Source organism: Zerene cesonia, chromosome 18 (genome assembly GCF_012273895.1).
Source record: "Zerene cesonia ecotype Mississippi chromosome 18, Zerene_cesonia_1.1, whole genome shotgun sequence".
Lineage (NCBI taxonomy): Eukaryota > Metazoa > Arthropoda > Insecta > Lepidoptera > Pieridae > Zerene > Zerene cesonia.
Window position 1 is genome coordinate 2,336,501 of NC_052119.1, and position 8,751 is coordinate 2,345,251.

Consider the following 8,751-nt stretch of genomic DNA (forward strand, 5'->3'; position numbering starts at 1 on the left):
AGTAATAAATGTTATTTGCAGTTAACAATTTTCTTTTTTCTTTATTACAATATTTATGGCAAGACTAGGTATATTGTGGGATAGAATAACTCACGCTTCGTTCGGCCTGATAAATATATAGAGTAAATTTTAATGTTATATGTAAATGTTTTCCTTTCCCATTGCCGATAGAAAAATGAGAGAGGTTAACCCCGATGATAGAATAAAACGAACAAATATTATTCGAGAATATTGTCATAGGTTATTTGGGCCTCTGCTTAAATACAAGACACCTTTTGTTTACGACACAAAGGCATAACAAGGATTCCGTGTTTGTCTATAGTTAGTGCTCCCCAAGGAATCGCATGCCTCCTCAGGATGAGCTGCAAAGACTATGGGTATTTTTGTATGTAATGAGAAATAGAAGTTCAAACAACACGAGAACAAAAATCTAATGGATCTAATAGATTTGTCCAAAAAAAATCCAAAGAGCTATTTTATAATAATCTTATATTTATATACATATAACAATATAAAATTTAAACGAAGAAAAACCAGACTTCCCAGTCTATTCCTTTTCTTTTACTTATCTTTTACTCCGTTAAAAGTTCCTCTTTCATCAGGCGAACCACCAGATCAGTTGCCCGCTATTACATAAAAACTTGAACCAAATTTAGATTATACTAGAATAAATTAAATATATTAAATCGAAGTACTGTGTAAAAATGTTACGCGAGGCAATGTATAAAAAAATACACTCCGACTTGAGATCCTCCTCCCTATTTCATCGGTTGAGAAATATTTGTACACGGCTTTTACCGCCTGCTTTATAATTATCGTAAACTGGTAACTTGAACCTATGAAGGGTCCAATATCGTCATTCTTTCAGTGAATTTTATTTGTAGTAATATCAAATTCTTGGTATTTATTAGCTGTGTACGATCTAAAAATACATCTCTGCGAATCAAAATATCGTTTAAAAATACTTCCAGAACTCCATAAGGATTAGTAGTCAATTATAATTAAACTCACTATAAAAAGCCTAAAATTTATATGTAACAACAATATATTATTATAAAGAATACCCTCCAAACATTTTAAACTCTGAGATATCTCAAGGGACGCCCAGATTTATTATCTACGTTGAAGCAAATCCTGTTTCTGAGTTTTAACATCTGTTTAAGACATGCTATATTTTTAATGACATCGAAGCGCAGGTATACGGTCTGAATTAAATAGAAAAATGGTCTTTTTGCAACAATAATATCTGTAATAATCTTAAAATAAATGCTTTGAATCAGTAAGGTGTATTCAGTTTTTATGTTTGTTAAGCGTTTATACGTAAATATGTAAGGGTTTAGATTGTTTCTACATGTCCAGCAATAAAATTGAATGAGCTTTTATTCGAATTGTTTGCTCGAGATATATTGAGCTCTAATAGAGAGGAGCTTAAACTATGCGAGAGATTTCATTTAAAACCCTGAAATTTCCTCAAATTTTGTCTCATATAGCAGATTTTAGTGCACATACCCCACGAGAGACTATTGGAGATTAAAACTTGTGCACAAAACAAAGCGCTACGGCTAAAATTATTTCCCTCATATTTCTCGAGTTTGCAGTTGTATAATTTTATTTGCTTTATGACCAAAATGTTTAAAACCATACAAGAAATAATCAAAAGCGAATTTAAAATATACTAGACTATAGGCAGATCCAACCTCGCCCGTAAAAATTGAAAAACTTGGCTTGTAGACTTAAGCGACAATGCAAAACCCTATTAGCATGGAAGACATTTTATAAGGCGATTCAAAGTTGCAGATTGATGATTTAAAATACAAGTTTTTTCCTTTAACAAATAACCTAAAATAATTTTCTAAGGTACTTTGAAAAGTTCATCTTAGAAATACGCCGTTAGATTTACGTCCGAAACGTCATGGAAATATAACTTCTACAACAAATATTATTCACTTTTTCTTCCTGACGGATGTACCTTCCGAGTTGTAATACTTGTTTCACAGTTCTCTACTTTAAAATCTAATCACGAACTTTCTTTGGAAGGAGAATTACAATATTTCTCCGCGGGATGTAAATATTTCACTACAATTGAAAGAGACTTACACTTGACTTGAGGGATAAGAATATTTGAAATTGTGTGAATGTGATTTCTATTCCGGAGGGTTTATGCAGAGTGTCACAAATTCCTTTGGGATTTTCGGTTCCTAGCCTTTGGAACTGCGAAATATATGATTTTAATTTTTACTTTTTTTTATAATTCCAGTTTTTTGTGCTAAAATTATTGTAACATTTATAATAGCATAGTAATTTACTTCTTAAGAGATAATAAATCTATTTGGTAAAATTAATTATTTGCGTGTGTTGAAAGTAAAATACTATTATTATAGAATATGAAAGCCTAGTTAGTTGAATTTTAGAACAAATTTAAATACGTTATTGTTTTCACAATACTCTGCCGTATAAAATTATAATGGTTATCTGAGTTATAATTGAAGAGTCAAATCAAACAGGCAGTACACCGTACACCAAGGAAAGGATAATCACACTACAACAAACTTATTAATATTCCCAGAATGATATTTGCTTTTTTTTTTCGAAATAACGCACAGGAAGAAAATTCTAGAATTATTGAAAGCTTCCGCTAAAATCTCTGTTAGGTTCCCCATATGTCGCACCCAGATCGTCAATTTCATGCATCGCGCCGGCCATCTGTCCAATTACATTATCAAATTCACGCGACAGTAAATTTTGCTAACAAACTATTGTTATTTAATATTTAAAGCCCATAATTATGTGTTATCATATGACCTTAGTAGCAGATTAATTCCTAGACGATTTGTTTCTATACAAATATAAAACACAACCAATTTATACAAGCTTTAAAAAACTAGAAAAAATAAGCACAAGGCCTGTGTTTATAAATAGATGTTTGATGGACTTTTATATATTGTTAGTGGACATTAGACGATCGCACTGGTGACCTTACCACTGGCGAGTTGTTACCTGTATTATTTGTTATACTATAATAAATCTGCTTGAATGGCGCGAATTACATAACCAGGCTATTTAAAGAATTCATAACATGGAGCTATTTTTATTTTCCTCTCTACAACGTGTCTCAGGTACGACAGAGGCTGGGTACAGGTCCGCGTCTAACTTGACATGATAAAGTAGTTTCAAGAGCAACCAAGTATCACAATGTTGATTATTTGATACTTTTCCTATCTTCTGGTGAATAACAATCATTCATGTTTGTGTTTTAAATTTGGATGTATCCTCTACTCTTTACTGTTTTATTGAAAATACAACTCAAACATTTTATTTATTCGGAAAGCATTTTCGATCCTGAAATCCGAGAAAACCGCGAGTTTACAAAATGATAAAATCCAGAAACAACTTTCTAGTGGGCCTTAAAGTTATGTCTATACTTCATTACCTAAATTTGGTATAACAAAAAAGTAATTAGCAGTTGAAAGCCTCCTTTTTAGTAACTGTATTTCAGGGTTGTGAATGAGAGACAAATTAACATACACAGTTTCGCATTTATGATATGCCTCATTAAAGAAGTGCTTATATTGAAAATAAAATTTGGATGTAGGCGTGCCACAACGAAATTACTCATCGACTATCTAACACTGAAACAATTTTTCAAATCGGAACATTAGTTTCTGAGATTAGCTCATTCAAATAAACTGTTTAGCTATAATACAAATATGTGTATACAGTATACATCTATAGTCTATACAAAAAGACTGGTGAACTGGTGAAAGTGGTGACTGGGACAGAGGCCTCCAAAGAGAGTTCAGGCCATAATCCACCACGCTGGCCAAGTGCGGGTTGGCAGATGTCACATGTCGTCGATTTTATTGATTCATGACATGCCGGTTTTCTCACGATGTTTTCCTTCACCGTTTTTAGCAATGGTGATGTTATCCACATGTGCAGATAAATTGAAAAATCTATTTATTTCCTGCACGCTCGCCCGGTCTCGAACCTCGACTTATCGATTTTGAAGTGCGAGGTTCTCACCACTGAGCCACCACTGGCGCTTTTCTAGGATTAATATTGTTTAATATAACCGCTCATTACTTAGATAACAACTATCTAGTGGTATGCTTCGTTAGACAGGTCTATAGCATTAATTTAGACAGATAGTATTTTCATGTTTTTAAGCACATAAGCACATGACACATGACGTATATGAGTACATTTTTAGTAAAGTAAATTAAACGTCAATTCTAGTGACAAATTAAAAATACGAAAATAAGCGACAGCTCTACTTCCGTCAAAGCAAATAATTCTTAATGGAAAAGGTATTTTGACGTTTTCCATAGTGCATACAAATATTAAGACATTTTTTTTAATTTTCACCAAAATCTGATCTGTATTAAACTAATTACAAATAAAGAGGATGATGATTAAAACACCTTCTAATCGGTAAAAAATAACTACGACCACAGAGTGCAAGATACATTTAATCATATTCTGAATTATCATATTCTGAATAAAAATGGACACAATTTAACTTCAAACTGTTTCGAATTGAATCGAATTCCATTCATAAAGATACATTATGTGTGGAAATTGAAAATGGCAACGAGACTCGTCGCGAATCGTATAATATTGGCTTTATAAAACGCTAAGTGAATGTGTGCATTATGAATTTTGACTTTATATTTAACTGACTAGAACTACAGGATAATCTACAATAAGCTACAATAAATCATTGTGAATGTAACGTGGGTATATATTTGAAACAATTTGTCACATTTCTTTCAATATGTGAATAAGGATGAGAGTTAAATTCAAGATTTTTAGTTAGGCGATACAAGTTATAACAAATGGAAAAAAGAGATAGCAATTTTGGGATAAATTGATGAAAGTTACCCTAAACATTTTTTTTAACGTTTAAAAACCATATACGGGCAATCATCCTGATTTATCGATAATTTTTTCTCCAAGTCTATGTGGTAATTTAATAATATTTATTTTAATACATCCAATGGCTTATAACTTAATTAAGTAATCTTATTTCTGGTGATTCACGTTGATACTATAGATGTGTGCGTGTGTCATTCTAGCTCTAAGTTGTCCCCTTTAAGTTATTAACTTTTTATCAGAAAAAATAGAAATGTACCTACACGTTGAAGGAGCAATGAAAGCTATTTCATCAAGATATATATATACTATTTTTATCTGCAAAAGTACTCGGCTAATATCAACTTACAAAGTATTACGCCTACAAAAATCGTCTGAAAATGAACGCTTTGAATGCAAAGCTGAGGAAAGCCGGTTCTTATCATATATTGAAGAAATCAGCTCATAAGATTATCTCGAACCAATCAATCTAAACCGCGAGTGTTACTTACTAAGCGTTTATAGTGTCTACTATATAGTATTTGATTAGATAGAATTTGATTGTTTTAAACATCTGTATAAATACAATATAGATGAAATCGAAAAAAGTTTTATGACTATTACAATGTTTTCTTGTGTTTTTTAAGATTTTCCGGACGTTCCGAACATTTTACAATGAGCGTGACCAAATTTATGGATTTTAAAACGTTTAAATCCATTATAAATATTTAATTTCTTAAACTTTAAATTATTATACTCATTTTATTTTTTTACATAATTAGGGTTATTATAACCTATGCATTGTTCAATGATATTTAGAAAGGATTCCAATATTATAAAGTTATAACAGATTGATGTGAAATTCAAATCAAAATTTGCGAACACATGCTTTTAGAAAGTGTTATTAAGCTTCGTTACTTCAGTCCAAGTTTTATTTATGAATATTATGTTTGCGAAGTTGCCTTTGACGCAGTTATGACAAGACATGTAGCGCAACCTTTGTTTTACATTAACGAGATTTTTATTACGATAATGAGGTACCTAATATTAATCAATTAATGGGTCGGTGGTTGACAACTAGTTCTGAATCAAGCTATGTGTACAGTTTTAAGAATGTATCGGATAATAAAACATATTACTTTGAAAGTGGCAAAACATAGTGTGAAAGAAGCGTATGGATAAAATGAAGCCACCTTAAAGGCTGACAATACGTTCCAGGTCTTCCCAGTGCTGCGAACGGTCGAGGGCGGCGACTATCACTTATACTAAATAGTATAATAATATCGCATACTCTACATATTTCAGATTTTGTAAGTAACGAAATGCCAATTGGTTCATCCATTATAACGTTTTAGACTTGACAGATTTTTGTTCATTTTAAATACAAATTCTAATAGAAATCCACGAAATCATTAGATATATATTTAATGAAGAGGCTACTCTCCTACAGTCCTGTAAAAGGTAAAATACGTCCAGCTACTCTAAGTGCATCTAGACTCGAGACTGATGGATGTCTTTAAAGTTCTTACGTGTTCACTTACACTTGAGCATTTAAGAGATCTTCCCTGCTCCTAACAAAATCGTGCAATTGAGCAATGAAAATAAGAAAAGATACTGCGAGTGCTGGTTTTACTTTTTATATTGATAGGGAGTAAATGTGTGAAGATTTGCTAAATGAAGCGTAGTTTGTCATGGTTTTTACACTGGTAACACAGAAGGTAAGATCTTTCTTATATGTATTCCTAGTAGAAGATGTTTTTTACTTGCATAATTACCTATCATATTGAAAGAATTACATAAATTGTCACGTTTCTAACCACAGAATAAAAACAAAAACTGTAAACTGATCTCGAATCATTCGCGTCGGTACACCGATCCAAAAACTTCTGACTTTTATCCAAAGCAAAGATCTTAATAGAACTTAACTTTTAGAAACTCTGTGCTTTTACCAATTACAAATGAAAAGTTCCTAATACGGGCTCTGTGTTGAATGATAATGATATTATTACCTAACCTTGACTAGAAGTTAAGTAATAAAAATAAAATGGGACTTATCAACAAGTAATCAATCAATGGAAAAGAATGGCTTCAAGCCCCTGTCAGATTACTATTTTGCTTTCCTTTACCTCCTTGAATATAATATACATATTTTTTATACAATGACATTTGACATTATATACATATGATAATAAAACGTTTTGTCGTTTTTTTAAACCGCAAAGATATTATTAAAAGGTGAAATTAGTTATCTATCCCTACATTCTTAAGTATTTACAAACAATATTAGAAATTTTTACTATGTGTTCAAGATTCGTGAGAGCTATACTTTCCTTTTTGTTTTCTATAATTTTATAATTTTTTGTTCTTCGAAATACATTTGTATTTAATTTGAAAACTGTTAGGCAGAATTATTAATTAAGCGCACAAGAAATAAACTAAATTGTATAAAATTATGATGCCAGTCTTTTTATTACATTTATAAACTAACAGATAAATTTCTCTCAATAGTACTTTTACGAGTTTCGCTCTATGTATCGCTACCATTAGTATTTAATCCTTAGAATGAGAAAGGTTAAGACACTAATAACGTTACGTCTTGTCCGTAAAAGGGTAATTTTATAAAAAAACTAAGACCCTATTTTCCAAGATTTGTGAAAGGTTTTCCGCCTCTTAATGTTTATCACAACAATATCACAATCTAATAATTTATATTTTTCTGCATCTGTGACAATTTCAAAATATCACCTGGAAAATGTCAAAGGACGGCTGAATAACACATTCTTTAAATGTTTGTTTTCTACGATATTAGATGAATAAGTTTTAAGGGATTGAATAAACGAGCTCCAACACGTGTAAGATAAAAAATGCGACCAATCAATATTCTCATTAATGTAAGTACGATTTGACATTACAGAAGACTGTTTTTATATAAATAAACGATGTGCGCTTAATTAAAAATCAACACGCACCTCGATTAGCGTAATCTAATTTACATTTCATTTAGAGATGATGTGATAATGTTTCTTACGAAAGTTGCCGCTTAGCGAAATTGTATTTACATATTTTTTATGTAAGTTACCTACAGCTTCCGCGACATTTTATGAAAATTTATTTGAATTACAAATTGAATTAGCAATGGACACTGAGCAAATTTGGTGGTTTCAATTTTGTATCAGTTATTACTTGCCAATTATTATTATAAGCCTCGTTCACATTCGAATTATTTTCTCAGAAGTCACTCAAGTAAGCCTGCCACGAAAAGTTTGTATTTCTTATGCTTTTCGTTTTGCGTTTCATCCAAAGAAAACGAATAATATAAAAACAGAAGCCCTCGAAGGAAGAACATTATTAAAGTTTCATTCATGCGAAATTAATATCCTGTAAGTTTTTCATTGCTTTAGCAAATGATAACTTTACTTAACCTGAACTTTGATCATAAAGGTCCCCAGAGCAATAGTTATTAGCAAAAGTTATGAGGTATTGTAACGAATAATATCCATCTATCGATAGGTAATTACCAATTAATACCTTATATTTTCTTTTGTGTTAAATAATGGATGTTATCTCTTAAACAATTATTATTATTTCAAAATTGTTTTGATGAACATTTGAAAAGTACTAACTTTTTGATTTTCAATTTTATTGCACTTTTAACAAAGAAAAATGAATTTATTATTGAATATATATTGTTATAAACACTTCAGACTGTACGGTTATAATGTATTTATTTTTATACGACAAAATATTAATAAAATTTTTAACACAAACAATACACGTGTAAAATTAAATTTTCACAGTTTTAAACTTTAACAAAACTTAGACTTACCTGACGAGTTAAGTTGCGACGACTTCTGCTACGGCAGGGCGCGTTGGAGGCAACAAGTGTTGTGCCGCCGCCCG

At 31.1% G+C, this 8,751-nt stretch overlaps 1 protein-coding gene across 1 annotated transcript in view; it reads right to left on the minus strand.

Moving 5' to 3' along the window:
- LOC119833912 (diuretic hormone class 2) overlaps positions 1 to 8,751 on the minus strand; it is a 32,875-nt gene extending 24,124 nt beyond the window's left edge. Inside the window, exon 1 of the mRNA XM_038358143.1 lies at positions 8,678 to 8,751. The gene's annotated coding sequence lies outside the window, so the exon portion shown is untranslated. The remainder of the gene's footprint in view (positions 1 to 8,677) is intronic.